Source organism: Hemiscyllium ocellatum, chromosome 21 (genome assembly GCF_020745735.1).
Source record: "Hemiscyllium ocellatum isolate sHemOce1 chromosome 21, sHemOce1.pat.X.cur, whole genome shotgun sequence".
NCBI classification, from domain to species: domain Eukaryota; kingdom Metazoa; phylum Chordata; class Chondrichthyes; order Orectolobiformes; family Hemiscylliidae; genus Hemiscyllium; species Hemiscyllium ocellatum.
In genome coordinates this window covers 64,033,082-64,051,394 of record NC_083421.1, presented here as the reverse complement: position 1 = coordinate 64,051,394, position 18,313 = coordinate 64,033,082, and the positions used below count along the sequence as shown (strand labels likewise).

Here is an 18,313-nt window from a genome sequence, read left to right as displayed (position 1 = left end):
AACGTAACTGAATTATGGTCACTCTCTCCAAAGTGCTCACCTTCAGCTAAATCAAACACCTGGCCTGGTTCATTACCCAGCACCAGGATCCAGTGTGGCCTCCCCTCTTGTCAGCCCTTCGACATACTGTGTCAGGAAACCTTCCTGTACACATTGGACAAAAACTGATCCTCCAACGTATTAGAGTTGTAGCATTTCCAGTCAAGTATAATAATGAACAATAATACTGATAGACTATAATACTTACGAAGTATAACGACGAACTAGAACACTGATGAACTTTAACACTAATGAAGTATAATACTGATGAACTATAATGATAAACTATAATACTGATGAACTATAATGATGAAATATAATACTGATGAACTATAATACTGATAAAATTTAATACTAATGAACTATAATGATGAATTATAATGCTGACGAACTATAACGCTGACGAACTATAACAATGATGAAATTTAACACTAATGAAGTATAATAATGAACAATAATTCTGAATAACTATAATACTGAAGAACTGTAATGAATTGTAATTCTGATAAACTATAATGACAAACTATAATGCTGATGAACAATAATAATGATGAAGGATAATAATGAAGTATAATACTGACAAACTATAATGATAAAGTTCATTCTGATGAACTATAAGAATGAACTATAACAACTAATAAATTGTAGTGATGAAGTATAATACTGATGAACTACAGTAATAAACAACAGTGATGATGAACTATAATACTGATGAACAGTAATAATAAACTATAATAATGGAGTATAATACTGATGAACTATAATGCTGATGAACTATTTGAATTAACTATAATACTAATGAACTCTATTGATAAACTATAATACTGATGAACTATAATAATGAAGTATAACACTGATATACTATAATAATGATGAATTATAATACTGGTAAACTATAATGATGAATTATAATACTGGGTTTCCTCCAGGTACTCCAGTTTCCTCCCACAGTCCAAAGATGTGCAAGTTAGGTGAATTGGCCAAGGTAAATTGTCCAGTGTCCAGGGATGGATAGGTTAGATGCATTAGTCAGGGGAAATGTAGCATAATGGGTCTGGGTGGGATATTCTTCAGAGGGCCGTTGTGGACTTGTTGGGCTGAAGGGCCTGTTTTCACACTGTAGAAATTCTAATTCGAATTCGAATAATACTGATGAACTATAATAATGGTGAACTATAATACTGACAAACTATAATAATGAACTACAATAATGATGAATGATAACATTGATGAACTATGATAATGAAGTATAATACCGATAAACTATAACAATGATGAACTATAATGATGATGAAATATGACACTGATCAACTATAATGATGATGAACTATAATACTAATTAACTATAACAATGATGTATAATTAGATTAGATTCCCTACATCGTGGAAACAGGCCCTTCAGCCCAACAAGTTCACACTGACCCTCCAAAAAGTAACCTACCCAGATCCATGTCCTTCTGACTAATCCACCTAATTCTGTGGGCGATTTCACGTGGTCAATTCATCTGACCTGCATATCTTTGGACTGTGGGAGGAAATCAGAAAACCTGGAGAAAACCCACGCAGACACAGAGAGAATGTGTAAACCCCACACAGATAGTCACTCAAGGCTGGAATCAAACCTGGGTCCCTGGCACTGTAAGGCAGCAGTGCGAACCACTGTGCCACCATAATTATGGTGAACTTTAATACTGATGAAGTATAATTCTGATGAACTATAGTAATGAGGTATACTATTGGTGAACAATAATACTGATGAACTATAATAGCGATGAACTAAAATAATGAGGTATAATACTGGAGAAGTTGAGAATGTGTTGCTGGAAAAGCACAGCAGGTTAGGCAACATCCAAGGAGAAGGAGAATCAACGTTTCGCGCATAAGCCCTTCATCAGGAATGACTTATGTCTGAAATGTCGATTCTTCTGCTCCTCAGATGCTGCCTGACCTGCTGTGCTTTTCCAGCAACAGACTCTAGACTCTGATCTCCAGCATCTGCAGTCCTCACTTTCTCCATAATACTAGCGAAGGATGATGATGAACTAAAGTAATGAAAGATAATACTGGTGAACTATAATAATAATGAACTATTATACTGATGAGCTATAATAATGAAATAATTCTGATGAAGTGTAATGCTGAACTATAATACGAATGAACTGTAATACTGATGAAATATAGTGATGAACTGTAACACTGATGAACTATAATGATAAACTATAATACTGATGAACAATAGTAATGATGAACTATAATAATGAAATATAATACTTATTAAATAATAATACTGATGAACAAAAATGATATAATTCTGATGAACTATAATGTGATGAGCTATAATACTAATCAATTATAATAATGATGTATAATCGTGATGAAGTATAACTGATGGACTATAATAATAAACTATAATACTAGTGAAGGATGATGAACTATAATAATGAAGTATAATACTGCGAACTATAATAATTAAGTGTAATGCTGACGAACAATACTAATGATGAACTATAATAATGAGATATAATTCTGATGAAGTATAAGGATGAATTATAATAATTCATTATAATATTGATGAACTATAATACTGATGTGAACTACAGTACTAATGAATTGTAATGATATAATACTGATGATCTATAATAATGAACTATAATAATTAAGTATAATACTGATGAAGTATAAACTGATAAACTATAATACTGATGAACAATATTAATGAGAAACATAATACTGATGAACTATAGTAATGAATATACTGATGAACTATAATGTTGTAAAGGAGTAGGTGTGCACTGTACCTTTAAGACAGCGTGGAAGCTGGCATGGACCTAGAGAGGCATAGAGTGTGCTGAAAAATTTTAAAATGTAACATTTGGTTCTGAACAAATAGCTGGAGCTGACTTGCTATGGTACGCAACAAATTCGAATTTGGCCAATCAATTTAAACTCAGGCCCAAGATACCAAAATCCAATCGAATTTTAATGTTTAGATGACATCAAACCAAGGAGACGGTCTGATGTTTTGGGATTTTAAAAAATTGGACAATTTGAACAGTTAGCCAGAGTGGCAAAGAGCACCAGCAAAAATACACGGTCTGCAGAGCCTCTCTCAGAAAGCTATGAAAGGGAGAGAGAAATAGAGAGAATTTGAACTTGAGAAGTTGCAAGTTCAGCAAAGTCAAGTTAATAGAATGGAGATTATAAGAGAAGGTAGTGATAAATGCAAATATGTCAAAATACTGCCACATTCTGATGAGAAGATTTTGAAGCCTTCTTTATTTCACTTGAAAAACTGGCTAGGCAGATAGAGTGATCCGAGGAGTTGTGGGTAATGCTAGTTAAGACCAAACTGGTAGGCAGAGTTAGTGAGATATTTGCAACACTGTCAGATGATGGGAAAGAAATTATGAAGCGGTCAAAGCGCTCATGAATTGGGTGTGGGACTTAAAAATAGATAAGACATTTGAGGCTGTAAGAGAGATTATTCTGCTGGAGGAGTTTAAAAACTCACTTCCAGAGATGATAAGAATTCACGTGGATGAACAGAAAGTTCAGAAAGTGAGAAGAGCAGTGGAGTTAGCAGATGAATAAACGTTGGTGTATATGACAAGCTTCCGGCAAGAATTTCATCTGTGAAGGATTGAAGTTAGGAGAAGGGGAGATCCTACACTACGAAACAAAGTGTAGAGAACACTGGTAAGTGTTTACCGCAGGTTAAAAAAGAAGCCTAAGAGAGTGGAAATGAGGTGAAAGGCCTCAGGTGTTTCCACTGTGGTAAAGTGGGACATGTAAAGTCACAGTGTCGGTCGTTAAAGAAAGGCACAGTGGGAAAGGATGTGGTAGAAGAAGCTAAGCCAATGGTATTAGTGGAAGTGGTAAAGGAAGCCCCAAAAGAAGTCGAGGAGTTGCAAGAAAATGCACAGCCTAGGCAAGGGCTGGGTATGGAGTTAGTGCCTGATCACTATAAACAATGTGGCTCTGTGAGTAAAGTTTACTCAGAAAGAACAGGGCAAGAAGAGCAAGAAGTTAGAATTTTTAGAGATATAGGATCTAACCAGTCTCTGATAGTATGAGATGAATGAATTTGCACTCTTTCTGACTGTTACCCGAGAGAGTAGTAAGTTGTGAGTTAGTTGGACAGAAATTTAGTGTTCCCCTATGTAAGGTCAGGTTGGAGTGCGAACTCAGGATTGGGGAAGTAACACTGGGAATGATTGACAGTGTGTGAGTTCCATAATACAGTTCATTCTTGGGAATGGTTTAGACCATAAGACCATAAGACATAGGAGTGGAAGTAAGGGCCATTCGGCGCATCGAGTCCACTCCGCCATTCAATCATGGCTGATGGGCATTTCAACACCACTTACCCGCATTCTCCCCGTAGCCCTTAATTCCTTGTGACATCAAGAATTTATCAATCTCTACCTTGAAGACATTTAGCGTCCCGGCCTCCACTACACTCTGCGGCAATGAATTCCACAGGCCCACCACTCTCTGGCTGAAGAAATGTCTCCGCATTTCTGTTCTGAATTGACCCCCTCTAATTCTAAGGCTGCGTCCACGGGTCCTAGTCTCCTCGCCTAACGGAAACAATTAGGCCTTTCCACCCTTTCTAAGCCATGCATTATCTTGTAACTTTCTATTAAATCTCCCCTTAATCTTCTAAACTCCAATGAATACAATCCCAGGATCCTCAGCCGTTCCTCGTACGTTAGACGAAGCATTCCAGGGATCATCCGTGTGAATCTCCATTGGACACGCTCCAGTGCCAGTATGTCCTTCCTAATTGGCCTATAATTTTCCATCTTTTGTCTTGATCCTTTCTTGAACAAGGGGGTTACAACAGCAATCTTCCAATCATCCGGGACTTTCCCTGACTCCAGTGACTTTTGAAAGATCTCAACCAATGCCTCTGCTATTTCCTCAGCCACCTCTCTCAGAACTATAGGATGTGTCCCATCGGGGCCAGGAGATTTATCAATTTTAAGACCTTTTAGCTTTTCTAGCACTTTCTCTTTTGTAATGACAACCATACTCAACTCAGCCCCCTGACTCCCTTTAATTGTTGGGATATTACTCATGTCTTCCACTGCAAAGTATTTATTAGGTTCTCCTGCTATTTCCTTATCTCCCATCACTAGGCTTCCAGCATCAGCTTGAAGTGGCCCAATGTCTATTTTTGCCTGTCGTTTGTTTCTTATGTATTGAAAGAAACTTTTACTATCACTTCTAATATTACTGGCTAGCCTACCTTCACATTTGATCCTCTTCTTCCTTATTTCTCTCTTTGTTATCCTCTGTTTGTTTTTGTAGTCTTCCCAATCTTCTGATTTCCCACTGCTCTTGGCCACTTTATAGTATCTCTCTTTTTCTTTAATACATTTCCTGACTTCCTTCGTCAGCCATGGCTGTCTAATCCCTCCCCGGATAATCTTTCTTTTCTTGGGGATGAACCTCTGTACAGTGTCCTCAATTATACCCACAAATTCCTGCCACTTTTGCTCTACTGCCTTCCCCGCTAGATTCTGCTTACAGTCTATTTTTGTCAGTTCCTCTCTCATGCCCTCATAATTACCTTTATTTAACTGTAACACCATTACATCCGATTTTGCCTTCTCTCTTTCAAACTGCAGACTGAACTCTACCATATTATGACCGCTGCTTCCTAAGTGTTCCCTTACTTTAAGATCTTTTATAAAGTCTGGTTCATTACATAGCACTAGGTCCAGAATAGCCTGCTCCCTTGTGGGCTCTGTGACAAGCTGTTCCAAAAAGCCATCCTGTAAGCATTCCAGGGATTCCCTTTCTTTGGATCCACTGGCAACATTATTTACCCAGTCCACCTGCATATTGAAGTCTCCCATGATCATTGTGACCTTGCCTTTCTGACATGCCTTCTCTATTTCCCAGTACATGTTGCGCCCCTGGTCTTGACCACTGTTAGGAGGTCTGTACATAACTCCCATTATGGTTTTTTTTGCCTTTGTGGTTCCTCAATTCCACCCACACAGACTCCACATCATCCGACGCTATGTCATTCAGTGCCATAGATTTAATTTTGTTCTTAACTAACAAGGCAACCCCATCCCCTTTGCCCACCTCCCTGTCTTTTCGATAAGTTGAAAATCCTTGGAGGTTTAACTGCCAGTCCTGACCCTCCTGTAACCACGTCTCTGTGATGCCTATCACATCATAATCATTCACTATGATCTGTGCCATTAGTTCAACTGCTTTGTTACGAATGCTACGAGCATTCAGGTAAAGTGCCTTAGTGCTAACTTTATCATTAGAGATATGGGAAGTCATAAGATGTCCTAAGTTATCCTTCCTTTTATGCTGCATTCCTAGTCTGCCTCGAGTTTAAATCCGCCTGCACATATACTATCCTGTTGCTTCTCTTTCCATTTAACTCCATACTCCCTGTCGCTTTCACTTTCCCTTCCCCCCAACTCAGAAGTTTAAAGTCCTACTGACCACCCTATTTATCCTCTTCGCTAGAACATTGGTACCTGATCGGTTCAGGTGGAGACCGTCCCAACGGTACAGATCCCCCCCAGTTCCAAAACTGATGCCAATGCCCCATGAAGTGGAATCCCTCTTTCCCACACCAATCCCTTAGCCACGTGTTTACTTCCCTAATTTTCTTATCCCTATGCCAATTGGCACATGGCTCGGGCAGTTTAGCAAGGTCCAAGGTAGGAGTGACAAGCCTTGTTGTGGAAAAGCCTAGTGAACAGCAGAAAATTCAGGAGTTAAAAGAAAAATATCCTGGTATTATCCCAGACTGTGTAGTAACAAGATCCCACTATCATAAGTCACAGCGTGAAGCAAAAACTAAAGAGAAAAACAAAGGAGTGAGATTCAGTTAGTGGACACCCTGTTTGACATAATGATGCAGGAAAAACCTGAACAGGCAAGGGGTCAGACAGAAGTGTTTAGTCCTGAAAGGTTAAGGGACTTGCAACAGAAAGAGGAGTCAATAAAAGATATACATGTTGATGCGTGCTCCAAAAAGGAGACAGAGGATATTCCTGAGGGTTATTATCATAGAGCAAAAGCACTGGAGAAACAAGTGTTAGTTACTGCCCCACAGAGTGAGGAATCAAATCCAGACATTGTGGAATTTTATGTGCCTCAAAATATGTTAAACAATGGAAGTCCTTGAGGTGTAGGATGGATTAGTAAATTATCTGTGGTCAGGAGCAAAGAATGCAATTGAATGGTTTGTTACAGCAGCATGAAGACACACGTAGGCATAAGGTGGGAAAGACTAATGCTATTGTGCATGAGGTAGACATAGGAATACTGTTCTGCTAAACAACACCCCTATCGGCTTAATCCTTTCAAAGCCAGATAGGTCCAAAAAAAAGTGGAAGCCATGATCAATGAAGATATCATTGAACCGAGTCAGAATGAGCAGAGTTTGCCAATTGTCTTAGTTCCCAAAGCGAACTCAACAAATTTGCATGGATTATCGGAAGGTCAACATTGTAGTAAAATCAGACTCATACCCTATACCAAGATTGAAGGACTGTATTGAGAAAATTTGGCTGCAAATGTGTTGCTGGTCAAAGCACAGCAGGTTAGGCAGCATCTCAGGAATAGAGAATTCGACGTTTCGAGCATAAGCCCTTCATCAGGAATAAGAGAGAGAGAGCCAAGCCGGCTGAGATAAAAGGTAGGGAGGAGGGACTAGGGGGAGGGGCGATGGAGGTGGGATAGGTGGAAGGAGGTCAAGGTGAGGGTGATAGGCCGGAGTGGGGTGGGGGCGGAGAGGTCAGGAAGAGGATTGCAGGTTAGGAGGGCGGTGCTGAGTTGAGGGAACCGACTGAGACAAGGTGGGGGGAGGGGAAATGAGGAAGCTGGAGAAATCTGAATTCATACCTTGTGGTTGGAGGGTTCCCAGGCGGAAGATGAGGCGCTCCTCCTCCAGCCGTCGTGTAGTTGTGTTCTGCCGGTGGAGGAGTCCAAGGACCTGCATGTCCTCGGTGGAGTGGGAGGGGGAGTTAAAGTGTTGAGCCACGGGGTGATTGGGTTGGTTGGTTCGGGCGGCCCAGAGGTGTTCTCTGAAGCGTTCCGCAAGTAAGCGGCCTGTCTCACCAATATAGAGGAGGCCACATCGGGTGCAGCGGATGCAATAGATGATGTGTGTGGAGGTACAGGTGAACTTGTGGCGGATATGGAAGGATCCCTTGGGGCCTTGGAGGGAAGTGAGTGTGGAGGTGTGGGCGCAAGTTTTACATTTCCTGCGGTTGCAGGGGAAGGTGCTGGGGGTGGAGGTTGGGTTGGTGGGGGGTGTGGATCTGACAAGGGAGTCACGAAGGGAGTGGTCCTTGCGGAACGCTGATAGGGGAGGGGAGGGAAATATATCCTTGGTGGTGGGGTCCGTTTGGAGGTGGCGGAAATGGCGGCGGATAATACGTTGTATGCGCAGGTTGGTGGGGTGGTAGGTGAGAACCAGTGGGGTTCTGTCTTGGTGGCGGTTGGAGGAGCGGGGCTCAAGGGCGGAGGAGCGGGAAGTGGAGGAGATGCGGTGGAGGGCATCGTCGATCACGTCTGGGGGGAATCTGCGGTCCTTGAAGAAGGAGGCCATCTGGGTTGTGCGGTGTTGGAATTGGTCCTCCTGGGAGCAGATGCGGCGGAGACGAAGGAATTGGGAATATGGGATGGCGTTTTTACAGGGGGCAGGGTGGGAGGAGGTGTAGTCCAGGTAGCTGTGGGAGTCAGTCGGTTTATAATAGATGTCTGTGTTGAGTCGGTCGCCCGAGATAGAAATGGAAAGGTCTAGGAAGGGGAGGGAGGAGTCTGAGACAGTCCAGGTGAATTTCAGGTCGGGATGGAAGGTGTTAGTAAAGTTGATGAACTGTTCAACCTCCTCGTGGGAGCACGAGGCAGCGCCGATACAGTCATCGATGTAGCGGAGGAAAAGGTGGGGGGTGGTGCCAGTGTAGTTGCGGAAGATGGACTGTTCCACATATCCTACAAAGAGGCAGGCATAGCTGGGGCCCATGCGGGTGCCCATGGCAACTCCTTTAGTTTGGAGGAAGTGGGAGGATTGAAAAGAGAAGTTATTCAGGGTGAGGACCAGTTCAGTCAGTCGAAGGAGGGTGTCAGTGGAAGGGTACTGGTTAGTGCGGCGGGAAAGGAAGAAGCGGAGGGCTTTGAGTCCTTCGTGATGGGGGATGGAGGTGTACAGGGACTGGATGTCCATAGTGAAAATAAGGCGTTGGGGACCGGGGAAGCGAAAATCCTGGAGGAGGTGGAGGGCGTGGGTGGTGTCCCGAACGTAGGTGGGGAGTTCTTGGACTAAAGGGGACAGGACCGTGTCGAGGTATTGGGAGATGAGTTCGGTGGGGCAGGAGCAGGCTGAGACAATGGGTCGGCCGGGGCAGGCAGGTTTGTGGATTTTGGGCAGGAGGTAGAAACGGGCGGTGCGGGGTTGTGGGACTATGAGGTTGGAGGCGGTGGATGGGAGATCCCCTGAGGTGATGAGGTCCTGGATGGTCTGTGAGATGATGGTTTGGTGGTGGGAGGTGGGGTCGTGGTCAAGGGGGCGATAAGAGGAGGCGTCCGCAAGCTGGCGTTTGGCTTCAGCGGTGTACAGGTCAGTGCGCCAAACTACCACCGCGCCTCCCTTGTCTGCGGGTTTGATGGTGAGGTTGGGATTGGAGCGGAGGGAGTGGAGGGCTGCACGTTCTGAGGGTGAGAGGTTGGAGTGGGTGAGAGGGGTGGACAGGTTGAGTCGGTTGATGTCACGGCGGCAGTTGGCTATAAAGAGGTCGAGGGCGGGTAGGAGGCCTGCACGGGGTGTCCAGGTGGATGGGGTGTGTTGGAGGCGGGAGAAGGGGTCGTCAGAGGGTGGGCGGGAGTCTTGGTTGTGAAAGTAGGCACGGAGGCGAAGGCGGCGGAAGAATTGTTCAATATCTCGCCGCGTGTTGAACTCATTAATCCGAGGGCGTAGGGGAACGAAGGTGAGGCCCCTGCTGAGGACTGATCTTTCATCCTCAGAGAGGGGGAGATCTGGAGGGATGGTGAAAATCCGGCAAGGCTGGGAGCTAGGACCTGGTGTGGGACTGGAGCTGGAGCTGGAGAATTGGACAAACCAGTTACATCACAAAGTTAGACTTAGTGCGTGATTATTCACAGGTACCTTTGTCAGAGAAGGAGAAAGAAATTGCCACATTTGTAACTCCAAATGGGCTACACCAATTCAAAGTATTTATCTTTGGAATGAAAAATGCACCTGCCACATTCCAAAGACTCATAAACAGAGTTATGGCTGGGTTAACAAATTGTGCAATCTATTTGTACGATGTAGTGATTTTTAGTAAATCTTGGGAAAATCACGTGGTACAGTTGGCAGGTCTCTTTGACTGATTAAGAGAAGCAAAACTGGTAATAAACCTAAACAAAATTGAATTCGTGAAAGCAGAGATGACGTTCTTGGGACATAATGTGGATCATGGAAAGTTAACCCCAAGGAACGCAAAGACAAAGGTCTTCATGGAAGTTCCACGATGAACCTTGAAGAAAGAGGTGCTTCGATTTTTGGGACTAAGCAGATTTTATTGGAAGTTTGTTCCAAACTTTAGCAGCGTAGTGGCACCAATAGCAGATTTGCTGAAGAAGAACACAAATTTTCAGTGGACAGTACAGTGCCAGGAGGCAATTGACAATTTAAAAGCAATATTAACCACCGCACCAGTTTTAGCTTCGTCGAATGTTTTGAAACCTATCAAAGTTGCCATTGATGCTAGTGACTTAGGAATTGGGAGTTGTACTGCTACCGGAAGATAATGATGGAATTGAACTATCAATTGATTATTTTTCGAAGAAACTCAACACCCACCAGAAAAAATATTCACCAAATACTCACCAGGGAACCCACCAAAAGAACTATTGAGTTTGGTACTGGTCTTACAACATTTTAATGTTTATGCCACGAACAATGTGTTGGAGATGGTGCGTACATGGATCACAATTCTCTTACATTTTTGGAATGCTTTAAAGACAAGTATTTGAGATTATTGCATTGGAGTCTTATGCTACACTTTTAATTTATAAATCGTACATGTTGCGGGTAGCAGATGTGTTATCACGGATTTAACTTATAGCATACAGATGAGATTGGTATCTATTTAATGTTATATTTATATAGGAAGAAGTTAATATGAACTTAGATTAAGTCACATGTATGTCATGGTAATGTGGTTAACAAATGGACAAAAACAAAATGAAGAGCTGAAAATGTGTTGCTGGAAAAGCACAGCAGGTCAGGCAGCATCCAAGGAACAGGAAATTCGACGTTTCAGGCATAAGCCCTTCATCAGGAAACAAAATGAAGCCATCTTTTCATTATGATGGTTCGTTTTTCTTCTTAAGGAGGAAGGCATTATGAATGTGTAGGTGTGCATTGTACCTTTAAGAGAGAGTAGAAGCTGGCACGGATCTACAGAGGCATAGAGTGTGCTGAAAAATGTTAAAAAGTAAGCTGGAGCTGCACTGCTATGGTACACAATAAATTCATATTTCGCCCATCAATTTAAATTATGTCCCAAGATAGCAAAATCCAACTGAATTTGAATTTTAATGTTTGGATGACATGGTACGGCACGGTGGCTCAGAGCACCAGGGTCCTAGGTTCAATTCCAGCCTTGGGTGACTATCTGTGTGGAGTTTGTACATTCTCCCTGTGTCTACGTGGGTTTCCTCGGGGTGCTCCAGTTTCCTCCCATAGTCCAAAGATGTGCAGGCCAGGTGAATTGACCATGCTATTCCTGATGAAGGGCTTTTGCCTGAAACATCAATTTTCCTGCTCCTTGGATGCTACCTGACCTTCCGTGCTTTTCCAGCACCACTCTAATCATGACTCTGATCTCCAGCATGTGCAGTCCTCACTTTTGCCATGCTAATTGGTGCATTAGTTAGAGGGAAATGGGTCTGAGTGGGTTACTCTTCAGAGGGTCAGTGTGAACTGGTTGGGTCAAAGTACTTGTTTCCACACTGTAGGGAATCTAATCTAATTAAACCAATGAGATGGTCTGATGTTTTGGGGTATATAAAATCACACAATTTGAACAGTTCGCCAGAGCGGCAAAGAGCACCAACAAAAATACGGCCTACAGAGCCTCATGTAAAAATGTGTGAAGCAGAATACCGAAGAAAGACCCAGGAAAGTATAGATGAAGATACCAAAGGAAAAGCGACAACTGGCTGGTTTTGAAATTTGATTTTTTTGTTAAACTTAATCAGGGCTTTTATTGTTGTAAACTGGGAAGTAGATAAATTGATCAGACAAAGGAAGATTAAAGTGTAGATAGATGTTGTTTAATGTTCTTGTGTTTATTGGAGTTAAAGAATAAATTGTTAATTTTTTTCTTTACAAAGAGAGATTTTGGTAGTTCTTTGCCATTCATACTTTAACAGATTATGAGGTGAGGTGAGCTTTTCTGTGGGTCTGGTTCAAATTAGCAGATGGGTTATATTATGTCATAACAATAATAATGAACTGTAATAATGAAGTATAATAGTTAACTATAATAATGAACTACAATACTTATGAACTATAAAAATGAAGTATAATAATGATGAACTATAATAATGAACATGGAACGTGACAGCACAGAACAGGCTCTCGATGTTGTGATGACCTGTGAAAATAATCTAATGCCCATCTAACCTACACCGTTCCATTTGGGATATCTGGTCGGCATGGACGGGTTGGACCGAAGGGTCTGTTTCTATGCTGTACATCTCTATGACTCTATATGTATGTCCAATGCCCATTTAAATGCCCTTAACATTGGTGAGTCTACTACTGTTGCAGGCAGGCAGGCTGTTCCACGCCCCTACTACTCTGTGAAGAAACTACCCCTAATATCTGTCCTAAATCTATCACCCCTCAATTTAAAGTTATGTCCCCTCGTGTTAGCCTTTGCCATCTGAGGAAAAAGGCTCTCACTGTCCACCCTATCTAACCCTCTGATTATCTTATACATCTTGATTAAGTCACCTCTCATGCTTCTCTCCAATGAAAACAGCCTCAGTTTCCTCAGCCTTTCTTCGCAAGACCTTCTTTCCCTACCAGGTAACATCCTAGTAAATCTCCTCTGAACCCTTTCCAAGGCTTCCACATCCTTCCTATAACGCGATGATCAGAACAGCACGTAATACTCCAGGCCTTACCAGTGTCTTGTACAGCTGAAGCATTACCTCATGACTCCGAAATTCAATCCCTCTAGCTATAAAAACCAACACACCATACGCCTTCTTAACAACCCTATCAACCTGGGTGGCAATTTTCAGGGATTTATGCACCAGGACACAAAGATCTCTCTGTTCACCTACACTGCCAAGAATTTAACCATTAGCCCAGTACTCTGCATTACTGCCACTTCTCAGCCCAGCTCTGCATCTTATCTGTGTCCTTCTGTAACCCACAACATCCTTCAGCACTATCCACAACCTTAGTGTCATCTGCAAATTTACTAACCCATCCTTCTACACCCACGTCCAGATTATTTATAAAAATGACAAACAGCAGTGGCCCCAAAACAGATCCTTGTGGCACACCACTGGTAACTGAGGCCCAGGATGAACATTTCCCATCAACCATCACCTTCTGTCTTCTTTCAGCTAGCCAATTTCTGATCCAAACCCTACATCAGCTTCAATCCAGAAACTCTGTATTTTGTGCAATTGAACGATAAAACTGATAAACTATAATACTGATGAACTATAATAATGAAGTATAATAACATAGTATAACACTGGTGAACCACAATAATGAAGTATAACAATAAAATATAACACTGGACTATAATAAAGAAATATAATAATGTAGTATAACACTAGTGAACTATAATAATGAATTATAATAATGAAATATAACACTGGTGAGCTATAATAACAATAATAATGAAGTATAACACTGGTGAACTATAATAATTAAGTATAATAATGTGGTATAACACTGGTAAACTACAACAATGGACTATAATAATGAACTATAACACTGGTGATCTATAATGTTGAAGTATAATAATATATTATAATACTGATTAACTGTAATAATGGGGTATGATAATGAAGTACAACACTGATGAACTATAATAATTGGGGCGGCACGGTGGCTCAGTGGTTAGCACTGCTGCCTCACAAGGCCAGGGATGCAGGTTCAATTCCCGCCTTGGGCCACTATCTGTGTGGAGTTTGCTCTGGTTTCCTCACACAGTCTAAAGATGTGCAGGTTAGGTGAATTGGCCATGCTAAATTGTCCATTGTGTTAGGTGTAGGGGAATGGGTCTGGGTTGCTCTTCAGAGGGTTGGTGTGGACTTGTTGGGCCAAAGGGCCAGTTTCCACACTGTAGGGAATCTAATAAATAATGAAGTATCATAACAATGATGTATAATAATAAAGTATAACACTGGTGATTTATAATAATGAACTATAATAAAAAGTATAACACTGGTAAACTATAATTATGAAGTATAATACTGTTAAACAATAATAATGAAGTATAGTATTGATGAACTATACTAATTAAATATAATAAAGAACTATAATGGTGAACCAAAATAGTGAAGTATAACACTGGTGAACTATAATGATGAAGGAACAGCGCTCCGAAAACTAGTGCTTCCAAATTAAACTGTTGGACTATAATACTATAATACAGCTTTATAATAATGAAGTATAATACAGATGAACTAATACTGAACTATAATTATCAAGTATAACACTGATGAATTATCACACTGAAAAGTAATAATGAAATATAATGGTGAACTATAATAATGAAGTATATTACTTAGTGATCTATAATGATGAAATATAATGATGAACTATAATAATGAAGTATAATGGTGATCTATAATAATGAAGTATAATGGTGAACTATAATAATGAAGTATATTACTTAGTGATCTATAATAATGAAGTATAATGGCGAACTATAATAATAATAATGAAGTATATTACTTAGTGAACTATAATAATGAAGTATAATGGTGATCTATAATAATGAAGTATAATGGTGAACCATAATAATGAAGTATAATGGTGAACTATAATAATAATAATGAAGTATATTACTTAGTGAACTATAATAATGAAGTATAATGGTGAACCATAATAATGAAGTATAACGGTGAACTATAATAATAATAATGAAGTATATTACTTAGTGAACTATAATAATGAAATATAATGGTGATCTATAATAATGAAGTATAATGGTGAACTATAATAATAATAATGAAGTATATTACTTAGTGAACTATAATAATGAAGTATAATGGTGAACCATAATAATGAAGTATAATGGTGAACTATAATAATAATAATGAAGTATATTACTTAGTGATCTATAATAATGAAATATAATGGTGATCTATAATAATGAAGTATAATGGTGATCTATAATAATGAAATATATTACTTAGTGAACTATAATAATGAAGTATAATGGTGAACTATAAGAATAAAGTATATTACTTAGTGAACTATAATAATGAAGTATATTACTTAGTGAACTATAATAATGAAGTATAATGGTGAACTATAAGAATAAAGTATATTACTTAGTGAACTATAATAATGAAGTATATTGGTGAACTATAATAATGAAGTATATTACTTAGTGAACTATAATAATGAAGTATAATGGTGAACTATAAGAATAAAGTATATTACTTAGTGAACTATAATAATGAAGTATATTACTTAGTGAACTATAATAATGAAGTATAATGGTGAACTATAAGAATAAAGTATATTACTTAGTGAACTATAATAATGAAGTATATTACTTAGTGAACTATAATAATGAAGTATATTGGTGAACTATAATAATGAAGTATATTACTTAGTGAACTATAATAATGAAGTATAATGGTGAACTATAAGAATAAAGTATATTACTTAGTGAACTATAATAATGAAGTATATTACTTAGTGAACTATAATAATGAAGTATAATGGTGAACTATAAGAATAAAGTATATTACTTAGTGAACTATAATAACGAAGTATATTACTTAGTGAACTATAATAATGAAGTATATTGGTGAACTATAATAATGAAGTATATTACTTAGTGAACTATAATAATGAAGTATAATGGTGAACTATAAGAATAAAGTATATTACTTAGTGAACTATAATAATGAAGTATATTACTTAGTGAACTATAATAATGAAGTATAATGGTGAACTATAAGAATAAAGTATATTACTTAGTGAACTATAATAATGAAGTATATTACTTAGTGATCTATAATAATGAAATATAATGGTGATCTATAATAATGAAGTATAATGGTGATCTATAATAATGAAATATATTACTTAGTGATCTATAATAATGAAGTATAATGGTGATCTATAATAATGAAGTATATTACTTAGTGAACCATAATAATGAAGTATATTGGTGAACCATAATAATGAAATATATTACTTAGTGAACTATAATAATGAAGTATATTGGTGAACCATAATAATGAAGTATATTACTTAGTGAACTATAATAATGAAGTATATTGGTGAACTATAATAATGAAGTATATTGGTGAACTATAATACTGGTGAATGATGATGCTGTGACGGACGCAAACGCTCGCGCTGAACCCGAGGCACCGCCTCTAACGGTCCGGACTGGTGACGTCATGACGTGAGGGTGCGTGTGACGTCAGGATGTACACGTCGCCGATCCGCGGCCGGGGAAAATGGCGGCGCGAGAAGGATAGAGACTGCAGCTGGGCCCAGTGTGTGCACTGTATCGAGTATACATCACCCTACAGTGTGTACTGGTCCCTGTATACACCACCCAGAGTACAGGTGAGAGGGATAGAGACTGCAGCTGGGCCCAGTGTGTGCACTGTATCGAGTATACATCACCCTACAGTGTGTACTGGTCCCTGTATACACCACCCAGAGTACAGGTGAGAGGGATAGAGACTGCAGCTGGGCCCAGTGTGTGCACTGTATCGAGTATACATCACCCTACAGTGTGTACTGGTCCCTGTATACACCACCCAGAGTACAGGTGAGAGGGATAGAGACTGCAGCTGGGCCCAGTGTGTGCACTGTATCGAGTATACATCACCCTACAGTGTGTACTGGTCCCTGTATACACCACCCAGAGTACAGGTGAGAGGGATAGAGACTGCAGCTGGGCCCAGTGTGTGCACCGTATCGAGTATACATCACCCTACAGTGTGTACTGGTCCCTGTATACACCACCCAGAGTACAGGTGAGAGGGATAGAGACTGCAGCTGGGCCCAGTGTGTACACATGATCATGTACAATGTGTATACACCACCTAATATATATATTACAGGACCCAGTTTACAGGTGAGCGAGTTAGGGAGACAGAGAGTTAAGGGTGACTTTACATCAGACCTGTGTACATGACTACAGGTGCCAGTATGCAGTTGTGGTGAGGAGAGGGATACAGACTTCACCTCATATCAGTATATACACAGTGTACTGGTGAGGGAAGAAGGAGCGTGACAGATGGGAGTGTAAAGATGTCACCTCAAGCGGTATAGGATAAGATCCTGTGTACTTTCAGTACAGTAGCCAGGACCTAGATAGATGAAAGAGAAACAGGCAGAGAGGTAGAGACCAGGTCACAAAGCCTAATAGACAGGGCCTAGAGACAGTTGTGGGTAACTTGTTGGTAGTGGTGCTGAGAAGGGGGGACAGAGTTTCAGAGTTCATCTCTCAGAACCCAGGGTACAGCATAGAGGTGAAGGGAAGAGAAGTGTCTGTAGACGTGAAGTGGAGCCCAACAATATGACAAATGAGAGAAATAGATACTCCCATTCCACAGGCCCCAACACAGAGCATCCAGGTCATAGGGAGAGAGAAACAATACATACTGAGAGATTGGAGGAGAAAAGCCACCCCCTGAGGGAGGGGAGGCAAGTGGAAAAGGCTCAGTATGAAGGAACGTGAGACCATATGGCATAGAAGCAGAAATTAGGCCATACAGCCCATAGAGTCTGCTCTGTCATTCAATCATGGCTGATAAGTTTCTCAACTCCATTCTCTTGCTTTCTCCACCATAACCCTGATATCCTTGTAACTCAAGAACCTATCTTACCTCGGTCTCAATGACCTGGCCTCCACAGTCTTCTTTAGCAGTGAATTCCATAGATTCAACACTCTGGCTGAAGAAGTTTCTCCTTATCTCGCTCTTAAACAGTCTTCCCTTTACTCTAAGGCTATGTCCTCTGGTCCTCGCCTCTACTACCAATGAAAACATC

At 40.3% G+C, this 18,313-nt stretch overlaps 1 protein-coding gene across 4 annotated transcripts in view; it reads left to right on the top strand.

Moving 5' to 3' along the window:
- The first annotated feature begins 3,610 nt into the window (after positions 1 to 3,610).
- sec16a (SEC16 homolog A, endoplasmic reticulum export factor) overlaps positions 3,611 to 18,313 on the top strand; it is an 82,990-nt gene continuing 68,287 nt past the window's right edge. For 3 of the 4 annotated variants that reach the window (XM_060841638.1, XM_060841637.1, XM_060841635.1), the window contains exon 1: positions 17,219 to 17,295. The gene's annotated coding sequence lies outside the window, so the exon portion shown is untranslated. Of the gene's footprint in view, positions 3,736 to 17,218; positions 17,296 to 18,313 lie in introns of those variants that run through there. The other variant, XM_060841636.1, reaches the window with a different exon arrangement.